Genomic DNA, 25,730 nt, shown 5'->3' with positions numbered 1-25,730 from the left:
TATAATCAAAATTTATTGTGCATATAATCAAAACTCCTTAGTCATTGTGCATGAGTGGCCTTTGCAAAAATGAATGCTGATGAGTTAGCTGGGTCACAGCTAGTCCACAGGGGTAAGATTTCTTCTCTGAATACAAGCAGATATTTGAATTAACACTGAACATTTTCTTCATATCTGAAAACAGAACATAGATCAAGGGCAAACCTTTTCTGTCAAACCTCTCTGGGTAAACTTAGAAGTGATGGCAAATCTGAAGCTATGTAATTCTAGAACATAAGCTTGGTTGGTGTATAATTGAAACATTATGTGATACACTGACTAGCTGAAATCAACAGATTTGGGGGATGCTGCTGCCCACTTGCATTCAGAAATCAAAGCAGGCAGCTTCTAACAATTGTTTAGAAATGGTTGCTGAACTCATTATGGGTATTATCTAGCCTTATTAGGCTGAAGGTGATGTAAAGCACTCAATAAATGATAGTATGCTGTGGTTGTGTCTACACTTGGTATCTGCCATCTCTTAGAAACCATCATTTTTGCTGCATGACTGAAAGCTTTTACCTCATTTAGTGGCTTTGCTTTTGGAAAGCAACTGTGATATTCCTATGAAATTTGCCATGGCTGGGTATTCTGTCTTCTCTACACTACAGTCTATACAGTCTTAATGGTCTGCCAAGTTCCATAACTGGAACATGGGCAGCTCAGTTTGTTTCCATTCTCTTGTGTAATTTGATCTTGCTCATTCTTGGCATATCCAGGCAACCCCCGCTTAACGCAGTTTCACTTACTGTAGTTTCGTTATAGTGCTCGTCTAAAGTATGTACCTGGTTTCACTTAGTGTGCAGTTTCATTAAAATGCTCAGCGTGGGGCTGGGGAAAAGCAGCGATGGCGGCGGCAGAGAATGAAGAGGTGAGTGACAGCCAGCAGGGGCCCAGGTCAGGGCAGCAGGAGAGTGGGGTTTGCTCCTGCACGTGGTGCTGGAATCAGTGGGGAGGAGCAGCGGCAGTGAGAAGTGGGGGGAGAGGGACACATGAACATGGAGCCCGGGCTGGTGCCTAGGGCCAGGGCTGGCAGGGCCCAGGGAGGGCGGGGTGGCAGGAGCCCACAGCTGGTGGGCAGGTGGGGAAGAGTGGCGGTGGCAGCAAAAAAGGACAGGTGGGCAGGGGGTGTGAACGTGGCCTGGACTGACGGGGCAGCAGGAGCGCGGGGCCCGGGGTGGTAGGACATGTGCACATTGTCCCCTGCCCCAGCCCATAGCAGGGCAGAGCCTGTGGAGCCTCTCCTGCTCCTGGGCTGCAGCCCGTGCCATTCCAGTCATGCACTCACCTGCAAGGCATGGATACTGTCCTGAGCCTGCAGCAATCTGGCAGTGGTCGGGCCCAGGGCAGGGCAGCACGTTGTGTGGAACCAATTATATTTATTTACATTAAATCCTAATGCTGTTTCACTTAGCGCTCAGTTTTTCCAGAACCAATTAAAAGCACTAAGCAGGGGTTGTATAAATTCATTATAGAAGTTGGTGGTATCAGATAATATTAAGTAATGTCAGGTAGCATTCAGGAATAAATTGTGGATGAAAATTCCCAAGGTGTAGATTTCTTTGGTGGGGCCAGTACTTTAACACAGAAAACTTGGTAGTTATTACTAGTGCTTTTTGAAATACGATTCCAAATCATTAACCAGATGGAAAAGATTCTAAGTGGTTCTAAAAGGAATGGATCCCAATTTCCTTCCCAAAAATTCCACAAGTTTCCTAGAAGCCACTTACAGTTGGAATTGACATGCCCACTTTGATCAGGACTGGCTAAGATAATAGCCTTTTATCCAGTGATATCATTTGGGTATGACGTGCCAGAATGCCTTTTGGGACATATAATGCCATTCCAGACCATCCATGATGAATGCAAGATATAAAAAAAGCAACAAGTTGGTAGTTGATACTATGATACTATGTGTTTTCTGAAGCAATATGACATATTTTGTACAGCCAGCTGAAGAAGGATCTCTCTCCTGGGATTGAAATTCCTCAATATTAAGGTACTGTACCCTAAAGAGACAATCCTAACATCATAGTTTGTGCTGCTATCCTTGTAAAATACTTTACAGGAAGATGACAATTTAGGTATATGGTTGACTTTTGCATTGAAAAATGTGCTTGACTTTTCTATTTTAGTGAAAACTAGAAGCTCTGATTCTACATTTTTTCTATTTAGCTTTATTGTTCACTAATGACAATGACCACTACACAAAGGCAGTGGGCATGACAGCCATGAGGTATAAAGGAGTTTAACATTTTGGGCATTTCCTCCCATCTGAAAGGTCTGTAATGCAGGTGTATGAGGACAGACATGCTCACAGGGCTCCAAGTTCTATACCAAACTTGACCTCTTTCAAGTTATCAGCCAGATGCAGTAAGAAGAAAAGGTGCATTGTCTTTGTCTGGTCTGCCAAACAAGTTAGTCTGAACAATTAGAACAAAAATGGCCCAAAATATATAAGCAGAGATAAGTGGTTACTGTGCTAGTCTGAAATCAGGAAGAAGACAAAGTAGATTTGCACCGTATAGACTAACTAAACCAGAGATGCTATGCATAGCATCTCTGGTTTAGTTCATAAGGTACAAATCTACCTTGCTTTTTCCCCTAACTTATAAGACATCACTTGTTCTAAAGAACACTTTCTTTTATCTAAACACTAAAAATTAAGACAGAACTAGTGCATTTATGCCCCATGTTTGGATTTCACCTACCTCAGTTGAAGGCTTTCTTTGATTTTTCTCTCTAGTGAATACTACATATTATCTGCCTTATATATTCATATGCTGTCTGTCACGAAAGTATCTTATTATTGTTACATAACCTGCTACTTCAGTTTGTGTGATATAAAAGTCAATCCATGGATCTGTCTAAGGTGCCTGAAATGAATCCGCCTGAGCTCTTCTGAGGTGAGGTACAGTGTGCATATATTGGTCACATAAATTAGGTTATTATACTAATCCTGACATACATTATAAAGTGCAGAGGGTTAAAGTAAAGAAGATTAATTATGGAAACAGGAGAATCAAAAATCCTTCCTACTAAATCTCGTATATTTACTATATTCATTTAAATATATTTACCGTTAAAATACTTTGTGTTCTTAATTGTTAAAGAATGATGCAAAGACTAAAGCAACAGAGAGACCATGCAATTCCAGTGGGAGCTCTCACTTACAGGATCAGTTCATAATGGCAATTGTTTGCAATACCTACTTAAGTAGTTTTGTGTGTTCCACATTATGCTATAGGAAGCAGAAAAAAATCTATCTCAGTTCTATCCATACTAAATGTCCCTGCTGACTTATTCACAGCACTAGCCATGCCAATTAATATTACAGATCCTGTCTATTATAACAAATACTTGCACTAAAGTTGCATTTTTTTTTTTAGAAAATGCCATTTTTGTGTAACTGCCGCTCTATATAAGCAAGAGTTACAACAAAGACACTGAAAGATACTGCTAACCCTCCCAATATTCCTCATGGAAGTATAGAAAACCTCTCACAAACACACTTTCAAAATGGGAGACAGGTTTTAAATCTATTATTTGCTTTGAAATAGAACAATCATCTAGGTTTCCTTGCTATCAATAATAAATATTATTCATATACACTAAAACAATACATTAAAATAATAATCATAAATAATTATGATTTGGCTGTTCAGAGTTAACAATCCTGAAATGGCAAATTAGAAATTTCATCTCACTAACCACTTTAGTCCAATGTTGCTCACATCCAAATTATTTTTTGCTGATACTGAATTAGAATTGCCAGCTACTGTAGATTTTCCCTTTGAACACATTACAGCTGAAAGCCCTGCAAAAACCCAGATGATACACAAATATTTTTTATCGATCAATCCACATGTTTAAATTTATATGTGGGAGTAATCCTATTGAGTTTGTGAAGTTACATATATAAGACTCTGCCAAATTGAATTTGTGTGTATAAAAATAAGACCCGAATGTTAATACAAAGAGTAACAAACAAATAAAAATATTATCAAATTGAGAGAGAGAGAGAATGAAAACATTTCTGATTTATTCCCCTAAAACTGTTTACTAAACACTGCTATATGTAAAGTGCAGAAAAAATTGTTAGGAAAATTTTTGTGCAGTAGAGGAGTAGAGGCCAGAATCCAGCCTCCTCCTTTCTGGAATGGTGCCCATCTCACTGAATCATGTTGCCACTCACTCCCTGACTTGCCTTCTTTCCACATTTACATGTTGAGAGGCACCTGGAACTTGGGGATTTACAAAGATCTGTGTCTTCCCAGGAAGAAAAGAATCACCACAAATGGCTGATAGCAATTCCTTCTAAGCATGCTCAGAAGGACAAGTCTAGTTGTGCACATGGAAAAGGGATCTAAAACCTATGTAAATTGCACAAAGTGCACCTTCAGTTTCTACATTTAAATGTGTAAGAAGCATTTAGGGCACTTCTACACATGCTCTGGGGGTGGAGGGGTGGGAGACACTTTAATGAGAGTGGCTCTGAAAGCTGTTCTAATTAAAATACCACAGCATCTCATGTATCAGCATTTCCACAATTCAAAATAGTGGTGCAAGTACTTGAACTAAAGCTCATTTGACAAGCTTTAGTTCAAGTGCCTCCACCATTTTGAAGCACAGGGATGCTGGTACACGAGAAGAAGTGGGAGGCTGCTGGAGTGTGGTAATTACCATGCTCCAGAAGACTTGATTAATCGTGTCAGTAATTACAGTGCCTCAGAGCAGCCTCCGCACTCATGTACAGGCACCTAGATTCCTAAGCGAACCAGGATTTGGGCCGAACTGATTGCTTCCACATTTACAATGAATAAATATTTCAGCAACAAAGGTTACAAAGATCTTCCTTTGGCCAGTACTTAGACATTTCCATTTCCTACCACATGTGAAACAAGGCTGTTTGTTGATCCAACTATATAATAAGCCCAAGACCAATGATGTATATTTTTATTTGCATCTGCCAATATAGCTTTCAAATAAATTTACCTTAAGTTGTAATAAACAGTTGAAACACATTGCAATCTGTGTAACTGTTTCAATAATTGGTTGGGAAATGTCTGGCTCCTTGGTCTTAGCAACAGTTATGATTTTTTTGTCTTTTTTACTTTTCTGATCATTGTACAGTTGTATTAACATTGCAGGAAAGCAAAAGCCAGAATTCAATTAAGAGCATTCAACATTGACAAAAAAAATGTGAGAGAAATTTGTGAACAACAACAGAACTCAGACTCTAAGAAAGGTAGGGATCAAATCAAGATAACTTACTATTTAATTTGGTTTCATACATCTTCCTGTTTTGTATTAATTGATTTCAAAATCTTTCCTGAAGACCCATTTCTTCCATGCTATCTATGGTAAGTTGTGAGCTGATAATGGATAGACAGGTGGTTTTCTGAGGCTATGGACATAATTAATGTCTCTATTTTAAACAACCTACCGCTAACCTGTAAATTGAATAATAAGCCAACAACCTCTTATCACTGTTCCTGTCATTCTCTTCCCCACCCCATTCTATGTCAACGTTTTGTACTTGTCTTAATTTACCTAGTAACCTCTTTGAGGCAGGGACTGTATCGTGGTATATAGTTGGAAAATACAGCACAAAGGGTCCTGATCTGATAGCCACCTCTGAAACTAAAAAAAAGTAATTATATTTTATATTACAGCAATGCATTCAGCAAAACCATTTACTTGCAATTTGTAACTGTAGTTTTTTTCTTAAACCTTTGCTTAAGTGAAGCAATAGAAACTGCAGCCAGTTTTATGTTCAAATGCAACCAACATGTCAAATATTCAGCCTCCAGCAGACTCACGGACCTGTCAAGCACAGCATATCACTTAGGTACAACCTACCACCTGCTGTATAGGAGTGTCTCTCATATCAGCAGCTGATTAAATGAATCCAAACAGTTCTTCTTCAGGGAAAGATCCTTTGTTTTTGCCACACAGCATAATTTTTCAATGCTCCAGAGTCACTTTGGCAGTCCAAAGTGCACTACAGCTTCAGCATTTTGTTATAGGTAAGGAGTGTCAGCTACACTTCCCCTTGGGAGTAATTGATCTTTCAGGCAGTACATGTTGACCAAAAATGCTGCTATTCTAGCATTTCTCTCCAGCTAACAGCTAGAGAAGCTCTGAACTTCCTACAGACAAGATGAAGGCAGCTGTGGCAAAGGACATAATGCAGTCTTCATTTCTAGCGTGTGGTATTTTCCTTCTTTCAGGTGCCCTGTACAAAATACAAACAAAATAAGATGATGTTGCTGATGATTATGATGCAAAGTTTGTTTAAAGGTTTATTCAGCCAAGCCCTATTTTGGAGTGAAAAACTGAAAGGGTTCTGAAATCTCTGTTGTAACACACTATATTCACTCCATGCTTACTCAGAGAGAACAAACAAAACACAACTGGAAAATACTGTCTCTGACACAGAGCGTGGCTCCTGGGGTTGAATCACAAATCTATTAGTGACTGTGAACAAAAATGACAGGCTGTAATCAGGAGAATTATGCTCTTGAAAGTCTCTTCATACTATTTCACTTATGATCATAATTTTTTTTACTCAAGTAATCACAGCTGATGCTACAACTAGTTATACTTTGTGGTTTCTCAGGATGATGGAAACAACACCCGGGGATGCAGAAAGAAAGTTTACTAAAATATTTATCTTCCAGTAAATGTGGGAAAAAAATGAAGTTCATATAGTATTTATCATACTGCTTCATGTCATTCATGTTTATTATCTAGATTATCTTGGCAAATTATTTAAAATAAATAAATTTTCTGGCACGGATTATAGCGAATTTGAGTAGTGTCAGTCAATGATGAATCATCATTGTTAGATGCAGTTAACAAAATTCCAGCCTTATTCCTCTGCTATCCCCAGTCACCACGTTGTAGTTACCAGAAGGACTGACTGGGATTCCTTTCCAAGTACCCATCATCTTTAAAGCGTAAACAATGGTAAGAGTTACTGTCAAAGCTCACATTCTCCTCCTCTCCCCCAGAAGCTGAAGATGCTGCCATTGGCTTTCAACTTTCTACTGGCTCATGGAGATTAGATGCAAAGTAAACACTCTAACGATTAGATTTTGGTTTTCCACAAGGTAGCATGGACAGCAAAGGAGCTCACTGCTTTAAGCACTATTTTTTCCTTCAGAAGCACTTTTGCCATGCAGCCCATTTCTGTTGTGAATTCTGTTCACTGAAGCTTTGCAAATTACATATGAATAGTCCTTTTGGTGTGAGAGTAGATTTAGGTTAAGTATCATTCAAATATAGTCCTTCAATATTTGCAGGCAAAGCTATCAACACTATGCAGCAGTGAGACACTAGCAGCAGTTTCCTTTGCAGTCAAACATTAAGGAGCTATTCTGCATGTATTTATTTATTTATTTAGTCTGTAGGCAACAGTCAACTTCTCATTCCTAGGGTAGCCACTCAGTGTCAGTCGCACATTAAAATATTACAAATTCTACTCTAGTTTATATAGAGTATTTCTACTGTGCTCTTCACCACACTGAGTGCCTTCCAGCAGTGCATTAAACAGCGTAACTAACCTCTTTCACATGCTTAGTCTCCCAGATTCTCACCAGGCAGAAAACTATGTGCAGTGGAGTGTTTTGTTTTGGATTTTTAAAAATATAAAGCACATTTAAAAGAATTAAAATAGCTATATCAAAATATTTCAATGCCCTTGTAGAAAGAGGAAATTATAAGACCGCAAAAGGTTTACAATAGGTATGTAAAAGGTTAAAAAATAATAAATTGTTTAACTAATAAGCTCAGTAGTAACCAGTTAGTTCATTAGTTGTTTAGCATAGGGCAGGGTGCAACATGAAAGTGGGGGAAAGCATGCTGCACGGTGCCCCAGCAGAAACTGGAAGGCAGCAGGGCAAGTGGGAGGGAGGGTGCAGCCTCCCACAAACAGCTCAAGCTCCAGGCACCAGGGTCCACAGAACTTATTAGGTACTAGTCCCCCCTTCCCCTCCCCTTCATCAGTCCTCCCTCCCTCCTGTCTGCCCTGGGGCTGCCATACCAATTAATTGTTTAACCGTTATAATTACGAGTGTGGCAGTGCACCTTTGGGTGCCTGCCACTTTAAGGGCTTGAGCAGACTGTGAGGCAGCCTGCAGGTGGGAGCAGACCCAATCAGGCAGTCACATGACAGCCTGGAGGCCACCTGACTGGAGCAGGGCTGAGCCGCCTCAGTATAAGAGCAGGCCCTGAGGAGCTAGGCCAGCAGTAACTACAGGGAGCCAGAGGAATAACATCACCCAGCCAGAGTACTGCTGCTCCCAAAACATCTGGAGGTTAAGCGTAGGACCTATGGGGATGGAGGAGGTTCCTGAGGTCCAGTGCCTTGAGAAGGGGGCTGAATCCTGTGGCCTGCTGAGAAGAGGGCTCAGGACAAGCCCAGAGAGGACCTATGTGCACAGGGGCTTTGTGAGAGACCAGGAAGGTTTGAAGACTAGTCCTGAGGAATGACCTAAAACTACACCCTGTTGGGACTGGATGGTGAGGTGGGGCTGCCTGTGGCAGGGCAGTCTCCAGGAAGTGCCACACCTGTGCCTCCTCAGTGAAAGGCAAGTATGGGGCACTAGAAAGCCTTAGCCCCAGCTGCCTTGCTGGTGACCCAGTGGAGGGGAAAGGCTAGGGAACACACCCTGACAGAAAAACACAGGACCAAGGCCCACAGAGTGGTGGCAGTCTGTGAAGGGGCCCAAGAAGGCGGACTCATAGGGAAAAGTGAGGCCTAGCACTTCTAACCTAACCAGAGTAACCTTGACTGGTCAATGCTGGGGCCAGGACCAGAACAGTCAAAGGGCCAGAGTGCCCACCAAGAAGGACGCCCGAAACCAGGGGTTCTGACTGACCTGAAGGTGAGGCCAGGGCCTTTTTGTTTTTCTTAACAATTAAGAAAACTGTTCAACAAAATGTGAAAAGGATCATGAAAGACAACTCCCTGACAAATACAGGACTTGACCAGACCAAACTTAAGCTTTTTACCTGAGTGTTCTTGGTGTTGTTTTCATAATGTACTGTATGATTGTTGTATGTGAGGGGTGGCATTGGATGGTTTACCCAAAGGACTGTTTGGATAAACAAAGTGGACTCAGTGGCCCAAGAGATCTCCTCCAAAATTATGTTCCTTAAGATACCAAGGTGTTTTATTTTTTGTTTGCTAGTCAAATTGGGCATGTCCCCACAAGCATGCACGTGGGGTTTGCAGTGCCTCAAAGCTGTTTGAGGCACTACAAACCTCATGCAGTGCACATTAGGGCTGTGCAAAATTTTGATCACTATTTCATTTCAGCAGTGTTTCAAGTGTTGTGATGCTCAAAACTTCAAATCTGAAAGGAAACGGGAGACACGTCGAAACATTTGAAACAAAATGAAACAAGTTGAAACATTTCAAAGATGTTTTGGCGTTTCGAAGGTGTTTTGAAGCTGGGCTGGCAAGGAAAGAGAAAGTAAGGCGAGGGGGGGGGGGGAAGAGGGGAGAACAGGCCGACAGCTGAGTAGTGTCTGCCAACTATTCCTGAGGTCCCTTCCAATCCCAGTGCAATGGAGGAGGGACCTAAAAAGTTTTAGAATAGCATATAAGCCTGTGAGTGCCTAAGCTGTCAGCCTTTGTCAGCCTGTCTCTTGCCAGAGAGCAGTATCTGAAAGGCACGGACTCTGACTGCTTCCTAGCTGCTACTGTCTAGCTAAGGAGTGTGTCTTATACTTGCAAAGGATTGGATACGATACGGTTTATACTGACAGCTTAGCTATACTAGTCTAACTTCAATACTAGTATTGTTATCCCTATATCATTTTTTTTTTTTCTTATATCCATTCCTTTGAAAATCTTCTTTTTTTTTTACCTGAAGAAAAGGAAATCTGTGTTTTGCCTGACAGTGTGATTGCTGGGCACTGTTCAGGAAAGCACAGCATAGATTAGCTAGATTGCACACACAGACATCTACATGTACACACACTACACACACACACACACACACACACACACACACTACACACAGTCAGACATCTTTTCTAGCACAGGAAAACATGAAGCATGCTGGAAAGGCCGGTGCTGCCAAGTCTGGGAGGGAAGCGAGAGGGGGCAAAGGGAGAGGTGTCAGTTCCTTGTCACCCAAGCCTCTTTTCAACCAGCCATGAGGCTTCTGCTGGTACTGAAAGCAAGGTCACAGCAGTGCCTGCAGCTGCACTCCCTCTGACACCAGCTGTGATAATAAACCCCAGCATCAGCCGTATGACAACAAGCAGCACTAGCACCACAGTCTTCTCTGGCCCAATTGCAGGTCCCAGCATGAGCCTCCCACTTCCAGTCTTAGAGGAGCTCAATCTTGAAGTAGGGGACCTCAGCTTGATATCACAAGAAATTCTGGGGCAGCAGGGGGAAGCAGAGTTTGTGCTCTACACCCCTCAAAGTTCCCCCAGAGCCAGGTCCGCACTTCCCCAGAAGAGACTGCGAAGGACGCTGTGGGGGCAGCTGGCTCAGCTCCTCCTGTTGTGCCTCTGCCTGCTGAGAAGCCCCACCTGCACCCCAGAAGCAAGGGGGTAGTGTGGTCTGGGATCATTTTGAGGTGGCAGATGATCCTACATATGCTACCTGCCTGCACTGCCAAGATAAAACCAGCCAAACAAGCCTATGAACTGCACTTCATCAACCTGCCAGGTACAGAAACTAATGGACTCAATATAGACATTGGAATTCTGACACGCTACAACCTATAATCTGACTCCCCAGGTACCTCTCCATTTTCACCTGCTACATCCCCCTCCCCCCTACCCTAGCCTGTCTCTCTCATCCCGACACCTCCATTTCCATTTTCACTGACTGGCTTTCTTGCCTGCATTGCATGCCAGCCTCTGGCTTTTTTACTATTCCTTCCACCCAGGAACACACACACACACCAACTACAGGTGCTTCTTCAACCTGACAAAGGGTTTTTCAACCCAAAACTTGCTAAGATATATTTCTCCAACTATTCAGTTTGTCTACTAAAAGATATCAGATTGACCCAAAGAACCTTGGGGCAGGGGGCTGGACTTGATGATCTTCCGAGGTCCCTTCCAGCCCTAATGAAAACCTTGTCTGCCATGTCCTTAGATCAACACGGCTACAACCTACATCCCTAGTACCTGTCCCTGGTCAGCTGACCTGAAGGAGGCAGGGCCCTGGGCACATCTAAGCCCCAGGGCTGGGGCTGCCAGAAAGAGTTCTCTGGCAGCTGCTGGAAAAGAAGCTCCTGCAGGAAAAGAAAGAAAGGCTCTGTGACAGTTTGGCTGCCAGAAATGCTAGTGCTACTTAATTACCTGTTGTTATTTAAAATGGTGGACCACACTGAGGCTGTAGGGAAGGAAGAGATCTCATTGGGGCACACTACTGTGTCATGTAGAGGCCCCAGAACCAGCAACAGGGGCATACAGAGTCCAGTAAGAACATAAGATAGAGCGAGACTGAGACCTCATTACAGGGATGATATCAATATACTATCTGTGAGGCATGGGGCATGGTAAAGGATGGTTGGAGTTATACATCTAGCCCATAAGGCTTAGGGTGTTCCCTTGAGGCACCTACTTAGAGTGGGCACCAGCAAGGGGTCCAAGAACCTACAGGGTTTAGAGGGGTCTGTTAGAACTGTGACTGAGCTGAAGCTCGAAGGCAGCCTCCTTATCTATTATCTTTTCCAACAAGATGTGGTCGCAGGTGAGAAAAAGTGCCTGTAGGGTGAAGCTGGCATGGTTACAGGGCCCTAGGGGTATCACAGCCATCTCTAGGGTCCCTACTCTGTGACAAAGTACAGTTTCCCAGAAACCCCTACACCTATCTCCTTGAAGCTTGGAAGGCTTCATGGCCTCAGCAGTGGTTACAATCCTTGCTGTTTTCAACCCACTCCACCCACGTGACACAAGTTTTGCTTGTCAGCACCTTGAGGAGCAGTTCCCCAGAAACTACTGTACCTATCTCCTTGAAACATGACAGGCTTCATGGCCTCAGCAGGGGCTACCATCCCTGCTGTTTTCATCCTCCTCTGCCTCAACACACATGCCATGAGTTTTGCTTGTCAGCAGCCTAAGGTGCAGTATGCCAGAAACCCCTGCACCTATGTCCTTGAAACTTGGCAGGCTTCATGGCCTCCACAGGGGCTACCATGCCTGCACTTTTAATCAGAATCAGGCAAGAAATGATACAGTTATGGCATTTTAGTTATTCCCCATTATAGCCTATGGCCGAAACAGCATCAAAACTCGAAACAATTTTGGCCAAAATGAAATAAAATAGCGATTCAAAATGCTGAAACAAATCACTGTCCTGTCAAAACACCGAATCCGAAATCAATATGAAACACAGGCATTTCACACAGCCCTAGTGCACATGCACCTGTTCACTGCCTTGCTAATTTGTAGCATAGTGAGAGGGGGTTGACACCGAGACATCCTGCTGCTGAAAAAAAACCACTGCTGAACAAAGTGGTGCAGTGCATGAACTCTGGCGTGCACTGCCAGAAAGAGAACCTGGCCAGCCAGAGGCAAGTTCTAGCTGTTGGCCAGGCTTTGAGCGGAGAGCTCAGCACCACTGCTGCCCTTAGGAAATCCCCCGAACTCCAGGTAAGGCTGCTGTGGCCAGCACAGTTGCTGCCCCAGCCTCCCCTACCCCACCCGGGTCCCTTTGCCGCACGCTGGAATTCATGTGCAGGGTCATGCCCAGCACAAATAGCAGCAGCACAAACATTTGCCACTGCTATTTGTCCTACAGGAAACACACATCCCTGCACATGTGCAGTCGTGAGGACATATCCGCTGAGTCATTATGGAGCAAAGATTGAAAGCAGAATTAAACCACTATTAAATCCTAGAAAAAGAAACAAACATTCATATAGCTCACTGCCTGTGAAGGATCATAAAACCATCTACAAAAAATTAAAGTAAAAAAGTAGATCTGAGCCAGGAGTTTTGGACTGCTGAGTTTCCTGGAGAAAGCAGAGTGGTGCTCTTTGAAAAGTGGGTTGTATATGCTTTAAATTTCTGCATGACAGAAAATCTAATAAATACTGAATGTAGCAAGCAATATACCAACCACGCAGCAAGAACACCACTTGCAAAACTGTCACAAATCTATTCCTACAAGATTATTATTTTTACAATTATAAAATCTTTAAGATAAATGAGTCCTTAATGGAACCAGTTTTAATTGACATCTGATAGGTAAGAGAGACATTCTTTCCCAGATTTCTTCTCATTTGCCAAGCTGAACTGACTTAAAATGGCATTCAGGTATGATAAGTAGAACCGGTAATTCCCTTTTCTATCCCAACTTGGCATAAACTTCTCTAGCAAGGATTCTAATGCAACATAATTCAGAAAATTCACAAGTCACATAGTGTTACTATGGCTCTGAAAATAAAGTTGGATGTACAAAGTTATGCTGGTGCACCAGGATGGTGTTGGGAAAACCAATAAAGCCAGTTTGGAAGTGGCAGATGGAATGGCTTTTTTACCAGTTGTATCACACATTTTAGGGCTTTCTGGTCAGTTTGCCCCTACCCCTAACCAAACCAGTAATATGTTTCCCAGAATACATCTACATGGCACAATGCAGAGATACCAGAGATATCTCTAAATAAACTAGCTCAATACTGAGAAAGGTACAGTGCAGAACTCCACCCATGCTGAGAAGCAGGATTTAATTACGTTTACACGGAGTCCCACAGTACCAGCTAGCTTATTCAGTGCTCTCTCAGCTTTTCTCCTGTGTCACATAAACACAGCCTCATGGACTGACATTCCAAGGGTCAGAGTATAACTGGCTGAATGGAGGGCCCTTAGAAATTTGCAGGATTGGACCCCCTACATGAAAAAGAAATCAGACTGATATTTTTTAACGCAGAAGGGAAACTGTGATTATCAAGTCCAGCCTGGATAAGAAGCCAATGAATTTCACTCAGTAATTTAATTCTTGCATCAAGTCAATGATTTAAAATTGAGCACAAGTATTTATTTTGTATGAATTAAAGTTTGATTTTTTTTGTAGCAGTACCAATATAGGTAACACAATAGGTAATGCGATTGTGCACAGCAGGAACCATATTTCCTCCTTTGTGTTTGTATAAAGCCTATAACAGTATGGCTTTGAACCTGATCGGGGCTTTTGTGTGCTCCTACAATGTAAATAAGTAACATTATATCTGTAGGGGGTTTTTTAAAGTAGGAAGGGTATCTATTTTGGTTTTTTTGAAAATGTTAATATAAAACCATTAGAAATTAATTTTAACATTGTTCTTTGAGAATAGTCTATTCCACTTGGAATGCTGTACTTAACTTTATTTTACTTTTTCCCTTACTAGACTATTAAGCTGCTCATTGCGAGAGACCAGAACAGGAAAAAAACCTTTTGCCAGTCAGATGCCAGGAAGCTGATGCAAAGAAGCCTGAAAAAATGGAATTCTGTTTTATCCCCCAAACAAGTCTCTATGGTTTTCTTCACTCTTCCTCAAAACGATCATTATAAATTAGAAAACAAATGTTTTTCATTAAATGTGATAATGTGTAGACAGGCTGGGATAATCATTTTTGATGATACAAAGCAATGGTGCTCAACCTATCTGGCCCCATGGATCAACGAGTGACTTGAGGTTGGTCTGAGGGCCAGATCCCATGCAATGTCGGCACAGTTTTCTATGTGCTGGATCCAGCCAGTCTGACCCCATTTGCCAGCACAGTCCATCATGTGGGACCATGTCATCTGGCCATCAGGGCTCCCTACAGATTTGGAAATTTAGCAGTAGGGGAGCAATGGCAGTGTTAATTGCTGCAGCTCTGGGCACTGCAATTAATGCTGCCACTGCTCTCCTACATCCACATTTCTGGATCCTTGAGGAGCCCTGGGGCTGGATAACACAGCTCCATAGGCTATACACCTTGAGCACAACTGATATAAAGTAATGAGTGAAGTGTTTTTATGTTAAAGCTGAGCCCTGGTGGATATGATACGAAGATTGGAAATCAGACTTATAGGGATAGATTGATGTTACTAGAATGATCAATTAATAGGAAACCTTTATTGATAACACATGCAGAACGCAGAGACTAACTGGTTCAGAGGCATAAGCTTTTGTAGGCAACAGCCTTCTTTATCAACTGATAATAACCAGATAATGCATGGTAAATTTTTGACAGAGAAGGAATAACAGCAAAGGAAAACCACCATTTGTGCAAATGGTAAGATCTAAAGTGCTATAGACACCAACACCAAGAACCAGCATGACAAAGGATAGTGACTGGGAGGGGTACAGTGAAAAGGTTCATTTACTCAGTTACCATGAAATAAAGCCCTCTCTTCAAAATGAAGTTAGCTCAGTAAAAAGGTGTGAGAAAGGAATAAAGAAACAAATATCTAACAGAGTCCAGGTCAGGGTGGGTAAAATACAGCCTTCAGGCTGGATCTCACCAGCCAAGGGATTCTATCCAGCCCACAGTGGGTCCCTCAGCCCTGCCTGGCCCAGGTGTGTGGGACAGCCTGGGCCATGGCACATGCAGCTGGTCCTGCTGCCTCCAGGTGCACAGTGGGGTGGGGGTAATGTGGTGGCCAGACTTAACTACTCAGCTGCCCCTGTGATGGCAGTTCACTCTGCCTGGCTGCTGCTGTCAGTGTCTCTGCCACTGACCCTAGCCCCACTGCCCAGGCACCCCAGACCATCCGCCCTACACCCACTGCTGGGGACACTGCACAGAGCAGGTAGGGTCTCCATGGAGATTGGCCTAGGATAGGGAGCGGATTATGGCTCTGCCCCAGGCCTTAGTCCCGCACTGTCCCCCACCCGCCCCACCGCAATCCCAGTCCTGGCCCCACCTGCCTGTCCTGCTCCTGGACACCACTCCCTGCCCACCCACCTGGCCAAGTGCTCCCTGCCCATAAGGGTTCCAGGTCAGTCTCCATGGAGACCCCACCCATTCGCTCCTTCCAGTGCCCCAGGCAGTGCATGTGGGGCAGGCAGGCCCGGGACCACATAGGATTAATGGTAACAGTTGGTAGAGAAAACCAGCAACATTTCAACTATGTAAGGAAGCTGATTAACTTCCAAGCATTTATAAACAGCTTGAACATTCATGCAATCAAACAGATGACAGGTGAAGCTCAATATAAAATGGTTACTTACCTTCACAGTAACTTGTTGTTCACAAAGGCATTCCCATACAGATGTAGGCATGCTCAGTACACTCAAACTGCAAAGCTGAATTGGAAATACCGGGGTGGATCCAAGGAGGTGCAGTGGTACAGTCACACTACACTTCGATTCATGGTTCACCCAAAGTTTAAAACCAATTTCCACACAGTGGTAGTAGCGGCATTTCTATTCAGGCAGCAATGAGGAAGTCAACTGACTCTGTGGCTCACTATACTCTATCTGATTCTTTCAACACTCTTCATTCCATGGGTGTTAATGGCACTCTGGTTATGGCAGAGTGTCTAGAAAGATGTGCAACTGGGGACAATTTAGCAGCCTTACATGGAATCATAGGAAAGTAGAACTGGAAGGGACCTCATGAGGTCCATCTAGTCCAGTACCCTGCTCAAGGCAGGAGCATCTCTAACTAAACCATCCCAGCCACGTGTCTGTCCAATCTGCCCTTGAAAATTCCAAGAGATGGATAGTCCATAGTTTGTCTAGGCAGCCCATTCCAGTGCCTGATCATCTCCATCATCCGATAGTTTTTCCTGATCATCTCCATCATCCGATAGTTTTTCCTGATCTACAACCTAAATTTTCGCTGCTGCTGCTTAAGGCCAGGGCTCTTTGCCTTGCCCCATATAGTCACAGAGAAAAGCTCATCTTCATCCTCTTTTTAATCACCCTTCAGATACTTGAAGACTGGTATCAAATCCCCTCTGAGTCTTCTCTTCTCCACACTAACTAAATAACTTTTTTTGGCCTTTTCTCATAAGCAAGGATCCCAGTTTTCTCTGACAAAAAAATCACAAATTCTCTGATGAAACCCCCAAAATCTGTTATTAAAATTAAAAGCTCCCTGCAGCACCCCCCCCCCGATGGTGCCCCTCACTGCCCCCAAAACAGCCCCCCACCCCACTTGTGCCTCTTGCCCCCACCCACAGCTCCTCCTGCCTGGCCCTGATGGAGGGGACCCCCAGCCACCAGGGCTATGGGGCCAGGGGTCCAAGTCTGCAGCTCCATGCCTTCAACAGCAGGCAGCTGCAGCAGAAGCAGCATGAAGCCGACTCCTCCACTGCTGCTGCCTGCTCAGGTGGGGGTGGGCCGGCTGCTGGCTCCCCCTAGCCCTGCCGGTGCCCTGCTGGCTCCCCCCAGCAACCCCGCAGCCCTGCCAGAGGGGTCCCCAGACCCCTACAAGTCCCACTTACCTCAGGCTCCAGGAGCAAGGAGTGAAGCTGAGCTGAGTGGAGCTGTGGCTGATTGAGAGCCTCAGGCCCTGCCCTTCCCCCTTTCCCTCCGGGCAGAACTGGGGTTTCCCACCCTGTTTGCAAACAGCTCTTGCAGGCTGGAGCTCAACCAGCCTGCAGCACGGTTTGCAAAACCAGGGAATCCGTGGTTTTTTCTGCGAAAAGGAGAAATCCACATTCTCTCTCATAAAAAGGGGAAATCCCTGGTTTTCTCTGTTTTTCTGTGGGAAATGGAAAACCAGGATCCCTACTCATAAGTCATACTTACCATGCTTTTAATCACTGTTGTTGCTCTTTGCTGGACTCTTTCCAATATCTCAGCCTTACTGAAGGGTGGGGCCCAAAACTGGACACAGTACTCAAGATGAGGCCTTTACCAGTGCTGAATACAACAGAAGAATCACTTCTCTTGATTTGTAAAAGATATTCCTACTAATAAAACTAAGTCTGCTGTTGACCTTTTCAACAAGAGAAAACTTCTCATTTTTACCTTATGGTCCACTGTAATTGCCAGGTCCTTCTCTTCAGTACTGAGGCCTAGCCTGTCATTCCCTAATCTATATTTGTACATTCAATTATTTTGTCCCAAGTGCAGGACTTTGAACTTAGCAGTGTTAAATTTAATCTGCCTGATTGTGGACCATTTTTCCAGTCTATCCAGGTCGTTATTGACTCCAAGATGAACATGGGCCGACAACGCAAGAACATGGTCAGTAGGGCTAACCGTACCTTGTCCTGCATCCACAGATGCATCACAAGCAGAGCCAAGGAGGTGATCCTCCCCTTTTATGCGACACTGGTCAGGCCGCAGCTGGAGTACTGTGCCCAGTTCTGGGTGCCGCACTTCAGGAGGGATGTGGACAGCACTGAGAGGGTCCAAAGGAGGGCCACTCGCATGATCCGGGGACAGCAGGGCAGACACTATGAGAAGAGGCTATGGGACCTTAACCTGTTCAGCCTTTGCAAGAAAAGGCTGAGGGGGGACCTGATGGCCATCTATAAACTTACTAGGTGGGACCACCGGGGTTTGAGAGAGACCTTGTTCCCCCCAGTGCCTCCTGAAGTAACAAGGAATAATAGCCATAAGTTTTTAGAGAGTACGTTTAGACTAGACATTAGAAGGCACTACTTCACAGTCAGGCTGGCTAGGATTTGGAACCAACTTCCAAGGGAAGTGGTGATGGCTCCTACCCTGGGGGTCTAAGAGGAGGCTCGATGTTTACCTGGCTGGGGTCATTTGAGCCCAGTTTTCTCTCCTGCCCAGGGCAGGGGGTTGGACTAGAAGATCTACAAGGTCCCTTCCGACCCTACATCTATGAATCTATGAATCATGAATTTGACGCCTACGCTCCAGAGTGTCTGCAACTCCACGCAACTTGGTATCATCAACAAATTGACTAAGAGAAGATCCAATCATCCAAATCTCTGATGAATATTGTGGTGGGGACGCCACCAAGGACTGAAACCTACCTCCGACACGAGAGCGGAGAGGGACACAGGGGGCCACAGGACACCACCAAGGATCAAAGGCGCAGCAGATGCTGCTGCTGGAAGGCAAGCTGTGACAATGCTGGAGGGAATGGAATAGCAGCAGCCATGGCACACTGTGGGAGATCCGGCACATTCATCTGCACCGGCATAGGCACGCTTTATAGCTGCATGCTGAGGCTGATTTTCTAATGAAAGAGGAATAAAAACCCCACTGGCCGACACTTGAGGAGGACCGGAAGTGAGTCCTCCAGAGGGCCTGAAGTGGCTGGGAACAAACAACTGTCCTGGCAGGGGTGAGTGGTGGCAACCCCAAGAGGAGGGATGCCCAGCTAAAGCTGACTCAGAGGAGCCAGGATACTTACCTTTCTTGAGGCCGTGGATCCCGGATAATGCTGGTAGAAACTGGTACACAGGTGAGTCTGTGAAGAGAAAAAGAAGAAAGGAGGCTGAAGCTCTAAGTAGCCATCAGGGAAAGGGAGAGTGCCTGGGAGTAAGGCACTCCAGGACGAACATAAGGATGAATCAGACTGACTCAAGGCTTGAATAAGGATGGTACACCATCCAAACCAGGACTGTGAATAGATACCAACTAAGGCCCAGCTGTGGCTGGTAGACTTTATTTTAGCCTCAGTTAAGGATTATCTTCATCTTTGGTTGGCGCAAGGCAGGGTGTAGGGGAGGCAGAGATCCGAGATGGAGATCCAGGTAAGGAAGCCAAAAGAGGGAATCAGGAGGGGCAGGATTCAAGAATGTCCTCCCAGCAATAATCTGTAACAACAAGATGCAGCAGGCAAGAATCCCTGAGAACCTTTCAAGGTATCTTACTGGAAGGCAGCTGTCAACTCAAAAGGAGACAGCTGCATCCGAATGGCAAAAGGCGAAGCGCTTAAGTGAACATCATGGGAGGTTACAAAGATGTTAAACAATACCAGACTCAGGACAGGAACCTGGTTATATTGGTAATGATTTTCAAATGTGGCTGGAGAATTTTGGGTTCTTAAATTTGATACAAGCTATATTGCTCTGATTTTTAGAAATTGCTAGGAAACCAATTATGAAGTTGATTAAATGCTCCCTTCTGAAACTCTAGCACCATTTAGATATAAAACATATTGTATTCCTCTTTTTTAATATACTTAATAACTACTATGTAACATTATAAAGATAATATTATTAGAAGGTAATAGATTTCCAGATATATACTTAGGCTCAATGTAATGGATGTCAATGCACACAAACATGGTGTAAAGAATGAACAAAGTAACATTTGTTTCTGGAAAACTGATGGAGAAAGAATACTTGATAGGGGAGAAGTTCGGATTCCAAGGCAATTTATGAAGTTGCTTTTGCCACTGAGGCTGCTGAAAAGGTGAAATAAAGAAAAAAAACATACTGAAGAAAAAAGTCCGTAAAACCCTTGGTATATACAAATGCTAAAATGTGCATAGAACTGGAGTTTCCTGGAAGGGCTGGAGAACTGATTGGAATTTTAAGTATCAAGATAAAGAGCAACACAGCAAGAGAAGACAAAACAAACAAGATAAAGTTTGATACTAAAATGAATCAAGTGATTTAGACTGCTGCCGTTCAAAGTGTATTTATATTCAGCACAAAACTGATTTCTTACAGAAATGATTCACATGATTCCAAACTATTTTGGATTGAACCTTTAAAAAAAAGGTTGAATGTGAGATAAATGATTGTGCTGTAATAGAAAAATGGGGAAAATGTTTTAAGAAATCAATACAAAATACTTTATGGAATTGTATGATATATTCCCAATACTCTAAAATGGAGTCAAGAACATGTACCATAGTTTTAAGGTAATAAACATTTCAGGGCTGTTCTTTTAATGCCACATATTTTAAATGCAGAAAAATCAGAGGAAGTTAACTTTAAAAGAAATTCAGGAATACATAAATCTAGAAATGGACAACTAAGACACTCCAAATTGCCTTAGGTCTGACAAGTAGTACAGTAATGAATGAACTACTTTAAAGCCATATTAAATAGTTTCATATATTTTTTCCTTACATAGTCATTAAAAATGCCTTCATGGTGGCATGCTTGCATGTATGCATGCTTTACTACTTTGGTATGGTGCATAATGATCACAGAAGAAAATACTTCCTGATCACAGAAAACAATTTTCCCCAAGCATTTTTTTAATCTTAAGAGGCTGCTTTGACAGGTAGTTTGTGAGTTACCATTGCATACATACAACACCCCATACTTACCCAAATATAAGATGACCCTGAACATAAAACAATTCCCCAATAATTAGATTCTATATATGGAGAAATTATACATTTGCTATAATTTTCCAGGCACATAAATCTAGTTATTGGAGGTTTGCCTTGAATCTGTACTCCTCCCACTGCCACAGCAGTTGTTCCCCTGAAACCCTGTCTTCTCTCTTACTGTTAGATCCTGCACTGAACATTTTGAAATAAATTTGCCTGTAGTAATCTATTCATCCAGAATTGATGCATTTAACATTTTTTGAAATTGCTGCAAGTTTTAGCACAGGCATTTCAGAAATGCACATTTAAGCAGCACTTTGGCACCTACTTAGAGAAAGTACAAGTTATGCATTATATTAGTCCAGAGCCAAAAGGCTCACGATTTACCATATAGTACATTGGGCTGAGCTCTAGCAGAGACAACGTGGATGTGTGACCACAGAGGGAGAACCAACTGGAGATAGCCACACATAAAGAGACATCAGGAGTCATCAAGGGAAAGGAGAATACCAAAGCAGAAACCTGAGAGTAACAGAGGGTCCCTCCCTTTGTCTTGCCCGTCTCTCCCTTTGTCCTGTCTGTCCCTGCCACCTCTCCCTTTGTCCCATCCCTCCTTCTCTTCCCATCCCCATCCCCTGGGAAGGGTCCCTGAGGTCACCATGGACTGAGGGCATACCAGCATCCCATCTCATGCACCCTACTGGAGGGAGCCTGTGGGCCTTGGCATCTCACCTCCAGACTGCTGACACCTAAGAGAAAGAGCCTGAGTGGAGCCTGCATCCTAGCCAGACGTACTTTGACAGCCCTAGGATTGGTAGATAAAGAATTGTTTGTATTGCTGCTTTTCTGTTCTTACTCTGTATCAATAAATTTGCCTATTATCAACTGGCAGGTGTTGTGGTCAGTCTGAGGGTTGTGCCCGCCTGGAACAAAAGTACAGGTGCTAGGTTCAAATCCAGTGTCAACAGTACCCACGTGACCTAGCTTCCACCCCCCTCCTCTCTTTTTCCTCTTTCTCCCTTTCTCTCTTCACCCTCTCCCCTGCCCCTCCCAGAGCTGTCCTGGTATTGCTGTATCTCCAAGGCCTGATGCCAGTTCCCTGTAGAGGGAATATCTGCTCAGTTTTTTTAAGGGCCAGACACCAAAAAAAAAAAAAGAGGCTGCCATCAGTAAGTTTGCCCAATATGGGCCATGTGTTTTATAGTCATGTTCAGTTTGGCTGCATTTAATTTACTCCATAATTGGTTTCTATTACTGAGCACATGCTACTTTTGCAGCAGTTTAATGATAGACAATGTATTTAATGAGTTTTCCTTGTATGCAAATGTAAGAAGAGAAGCATTTTTTCTCCATGCTGATGGGGGGGAGGGACCTAATCTTATATTTGAGTAAATACGATGTGAGTGTATGTGCATGGGCACATGTGTGTGTGCGTGCACACACTCAACAGTAAGCTACACTGGTAAGCTATATATAGGTATGGATGTACTTGAGAGTAGACAGCATTGCTTTGGTTTTCTAGATTTGCTTGATTTTAGTCCAAGCCATGGGAAGGAGGAGTAGCTGACATCAGAAAGGAAACTGATAGAAATTAAAAGAGGAAAAGAGAAAGGGAATATTGAAGCACTTAAGAGGGGAAGGAAGAAGGTATAGAATAGAGACAGCATTAGACATAAGAAAGAGGTACTTAGTGCAATTGAAAGCACTGAAAAGAGGAATAATTACTATCAAAGTTTGAGAGCCTGGTTCAAGCTCTGTTTTATTTTTATAATCCAAGGTTCTCATTACCCAGCAGAGGAAAGTTAAAATACATTGACTGTGTTAAGCACATATATTCAATGAAGGCAGGCTTAAGAAGTTCAAATAATTTAATAAAAAGGGAAGACAAACTCCATCATTTTTAACACCTATTACCTTGGCCAAATCAAATGGCAAAGGGAAGAATATATTCCACCTATCTCATGTCTAAATAGCATGGAGGCATGTAAAAACTGAATAGTCAACATGTAAGTGTCTAAGTATGATCCTATTCCACCCAGGTCAAGTCTCTGAAAACTATCAACATATCTTTCCATGCAGTGATATCTTTTATTGGATCTACTGCATGGTTGGGATAGTTTTAAACAACCTTTTGAATGCAGAGTTTGTCTGAAACTAACTCAAACAATGCACTGCTTGAATAAAAGATACCACCCACAAAAATCATTGCTTCTCCCATATTTCCTGAAACAAAACAGCTACATCACCCCAACACTATTACAATACTTACTTTTTAGGGTGTCTTACTCTTAGCCTTAAGACTATAAAGAACATCAAGGAGAAGGACCCACACACCATTTGTATTAGCATTGTTTTAGGGACTTGAGCAGAACAGAACAGAACAGAATTTCATTTTGACACCTAGTAAATGGAATAGCATCCAGCCCAAAATATATGTACTGACATGAGGTTCAGAAACCGGGAAACTTTGCATTCAAATGTTCAGGGTTGAAGAAATGAAATATATTTTAAAGGGCAAAAGCTTTTATGAAGAGTGGGTTCTTCTCTACTACTTATTTCTCAAATTCTCAGGAAAAGGCTGCAGTAACTAGTTTGGGGACAAAAGTAAGTCGTTTTATAGGAGGGAGCTTTAAAATATTCCCCAAAAAACTATACACCAAAAAAATATAATAAACTTGCATTTAAATAAGTATATGAATTCACGTTGACTATTCAGTTTTTGAATGTCAGCTTTTGAGTACTTGAAGAAATCTTCAAATTGTGAGAAGTATAAGACATGATTTAATTCTTTTCCCACCAACACTGCAATTAAGCCGGGGTGGGAAATTATTTAGTCTGGAGGGCTGCTTAATGAGTTTTAGTGAGCTATGGAGTACTGCAAGGGTAGCCCCACCCCTTCACAGGTGCCCTGCTCCCTGGTTGCCATCTTGGCACTGGAAGTCCTGGCCACAACCCCTGACCATTTCCACTGGAAATACCTCCTCTTGCCCTGGAAGTATTCCTTGGGGGGGGGGGGGGGGGGGGAGGGGGGGAACCCACCATGAAACTGGAAAAAAAACACAAATCATGTATTAAAAAAATTAAAAAACATCTACTTGAACTTACTTTAACTTTTTTGAAAAAATTGTTTTTGTCCTGATTTATGTTTGTGTAGTTTATCTAGAGGCAGTTGCATAGTAGCTCAAAATACAGTCTTACTCTTGTATATTGGGGTGGGTAAAGGGGTGTATGTGGGGGTTGTGGTTGGGGAGTGGGGGGGTATATATGGTGGGGCATTGGAGATGTGTGGCAGGTTGTAGGTGTGGGGTATGTGGTTGGGGTGGGGGGGGTGGGAGGGTGTAGTTGTGTTTGGGGGTATGGTGGTGGGTAGAGTCTGTGGGAGGGTGTGGATGTGTGTGGAGTTATGGTGGGGGGATGGGAGTGTGTGGTGGGGGCTGTGGGAGGGTGTGGGTATGTGTTGGGGGTGGGTGTGCATGTGTGTGGGCGGGGTATGTCAGGGGAAGTCCTCAGAGTGTGCGAGTCCCTGGAGCTGCATGTGGTGGTGAGTAGGGTGAGCCCTACCTGGCCCCGTAGTTTGCCTCTACCTGCACTCCCACCCTAGACCCGGCCACAGGTGGTGACAGCTTTCAAGGTCAGCCCCAACTAGCCCATTAGTGCCCTCACTGAAGTTCCCGGTTGCACATGCTGGCAGGGTGCGGGGCCAGCCCCACCCACCCCATAGCATGCAGCTTGTGCACTCCTGCAGCATATGGGGTCAGCCCAGCCTGCCTCATATGGCATGGCTCCTGCCCCCTTTCCCCCAACAGGAGTCCCTGGCCCCCAGCCCAGTGGGGCCCTTACCTGAATTCCCACTCTCAAAGGCAAGGAGGACTGGAAACAGGCTCAGGGTAGCCAGGCACAAGTTCTTCCAGGCAGAGGCTTCTTACCTCTAGTGCCCCCTAGCTTGAGGATGGGATGGGATGGGATGGGATGGCATGGCATGGCATGGCATGGGTCAGGCCAGGCCAGGCCAGGCAGGGAGGGGGGGGGGGGGGGGGCAGAGCAATTGCTTAGCAGCCAGAGCAGCACTTTCTGCCTGGAAACACCAACTTGCAAAAGAGCAGCGAGAGCCAAAGTTTATAGATAGTTTACAGAGGGCCCCCATGGGCTCCATGGAATTGCCTGGCAGGCCAGATCTGGCCTGCGGGCTGTATATTGCCTGCCCCTGCTTTAAACCCTATGAACCTTTTACACCATGGGTGCCAAATCCTCCACGAACTGAATGAGAGGTGGGACTGGTCCACTGGCTGGATCAGGCCCACATAGCTCCCTGTCCCCCCTACTGAACATCACAGGTGACAGCCAGCCAAGTTGTTTCAAGATGTTGGCCTGAACAGTTACCACAGGCAGTGCAGGCCAGGACCAGCCCTGGCAAATTCTGCAGGTGGTACACATCTCAGGCATTGTGTGTGTGCCTGATCCAGCACAGCAAATGGGGATGCACCAGGGGCCAGATTATGAGGCTCTGCAGGCTGGATCCA

General features: G+C 43.9%; 1 long non-coding RNA gene across 1 annotated transcript; it reads right to left on the bottom strand.

Annotated features, from left to right (window-relative positions):
* Positions 1 to 24,233, bottom strand: LOC132251391 (uncharacterized). Its single transcript, XR_009463382.1, has 2 exons — positions 19,330 to 24,233; positions 1 to 6,277 (listed from the first exon to the last, which is right to left on the bottom strand). It is a non-coding gene; the product is annotated as an uncharacterized LOC132251391 (long non-coding RNA).
* Positions 24,234 to 25,730: the final 1,497 nt, after the last annotated feature.

This window comes from Alligator mississippiensis, chromosome 1, assembly GCF_030867095.1.
Source record: "Alligator mississippiensis isolate rAllMis1 chromosome 1, rAllMis1, whole genome shotgun sequence".
Classification (NCBI taxonomy): domain Eukaryota; kingdom Metazoa; phylum Chordata; order Crocodylia; family Alligatoridae; genus Alligator; species Alligator mississippiensis.
This window is presented reverse-complemented; position numbering and strand designations above follow the sequence as displayed.